The sequence below is a fragment of the Salmo salar genome, unplaced genomic scaffold (assembly GCF_905237065.1).
Source record: "Salmo salar unplaced genomic scaffold, Ssal_v3.1, whole genome shotgun sequence".
Classification (NCBI taxonomy): domain Eukaryota; kingdom Metazoa; phylum Chordata; class Actinopteri; order Salmoniformes; family Salmonidae; genus Salmo; species Salmo salar.
In genome coordinates this window covers 31,602-33,690 of record NW_025548827.1, presented here as the reverse complement: position 1 = coordinate 33,690, position 2,089 = coordinate 31,602, and positions in this window count along the sequence as shown.

Sequence of the window (2,089 nt, the reverse complement as noted above, 5' to 3'; positions counted from 1 at the left end):
TCGTTAAATGAACAGTGTGTTTGTGAAGTCATGATGATCTCTCTGTCAGGCTGTCAGGCTGTGGAGTCACAGAGGAAGGCTGTGCTTCTCTGGTCTCAGCTCTGAAGTCAAACCCCTCACACCTGAGAGAGCTGGACCTGAGTAACAATGACCTGAAGGATTCAGGAGTGAAGCTGCTCTCTGCTGGACTGGAGGATCCACACTGCAGACTGGAGAAACTGAAGTATGTAGAGGGTTTATGTCAATGTTCATATCAGACATGTTTGACTTATCAGGCTACTTAAGACAAACATTCTTACCAACACTTGGACAAAGTTATATGTGTGTGTGTGTGTTCAAGTGTGTGTGTGTGTGTGTGTGTGTTCAAGTGTGTGTGAGTTCAGGTGTATCCCTCAATGACTGTCTGTTCTTCTGCTTACTGCGACAGTGTGGAACATGGTGGAGAGTACACAATGAAACCTGGGCTTAGAAAATGTGAGTGTTGACTGCTGTGTGTGTGTGTGTGTGTGTGTGTGTGTGTGTGTGTGTGTGTGTGTGTGTGTGTGTGTGTGTGTGTGTGTGTGTGTGTGTGTGCGTGTGTGTTTGTGTGTGTGTGTGTGTGTGTGTGTGTGTGTGTGTTTTGTGTGTGTGTGTGTGTGTGTGTTCAAGTGTGTGTGTGTGTGTGTGTGTGTGTTCAAGTGTGTGTGAGTTCAGGTGTATCCCTCAATGACTGTCTGTTCTTCTGCTTACTGCGACAGTGTGGAACATGGTGGAGAGTACACAATGAAACCTGGGCTTAGAAAATGTGAGTGTTGACTGCTGTGTGTGTGTGTGTGTGTGTGTGTGTGTGTGTGTGTGTGTGTGTGTGTGTGTGTGTGTGTGTGTGTGTGTGTGTGTGTGTGTGTGTGTGTGTGTGTGTGTGTGTTTAATTAATGGGAATAAGTGTGTTTTATATATAACATATGACCATTCAAGAAGCCTCAAGTTACCTTAACTTCTCCTTTTGATACCTAGAAACATCTACATTAAATGAATTAGTGAAAAGTGAGTTAACATTCTAATGTGAATGATGATGATTTCTAATATTGTGTCTGGTTTCATCCATCAGATGTCTGTGATCTCACACTGGACCCAAACACAGTAAACAGACTGTATCCTAATCACCCAGAGAGATTTGAGGACTGTGACCAGGTGCTGTGTAGAGAGGGTCTGACTGGGCGCTGTTACTGGGAGGTAGAGTGGAGTGGGAGAAGGGCTGATATAGGAGTGACATATAAAGGAATCAACAGGAGAGGAAGGGTTGATGACTGTTGGCTTGGATACAATGACAAGTCCTGGAGTCTGTTCTGCTCTGACAACAGTTACATTGCCTGGCACAATAATAATGACACTACCATAGACGTCCGCCCCTCCAGCTCCCACAGAGTAGGAGTGTATCTGGACTGGCCAGCCGGCACTCTGTCCTTCTATAGAGCCTCCTCTGACACACTGACCCACCTGATCACATTCACCTCCACATTCACTGAGCCCCTCTATCCAGGGTTTAGGGTTTATGATGATGACTCCTCATTGTCCCTGAAATAATAACCTGACACACACACACACTCACACACACACACACACTCTGGACGCGCACACACAAACACACACTCACACAGTCTCACACACACACACTCTGGAAGCACACACACAAACACAGACTGGACACAAACACACACACACACACAAACACACACACATACGTGTTTATATCACCTACTGGGGACACCTGTTCTCACACCACATTCTGTGGACACCACTTTCCTGACAACCTAGAGACCAGACGAAAACATAAAACACACACATATATATATATATATATATCTGTAATGGATATACCCCTTCAAATGTAACTGATTCATTGAAATAAGGGTAGATTGTGGGGACTGGGCAGGTGATCAATGTGGGGACCCAAGAGGAAACTCCTTATTTGGCATCAACAGGAAGTCCCATCTGGGGACCAAGTTCCAACCAACTAGTACCATCTGGGGACAATAGTGTAAGCTATTATTTAGGGCACAAGGGGAAGATGGATTCTAATCTAGATCAGTTTGAATTGCCTTTCAGCAAA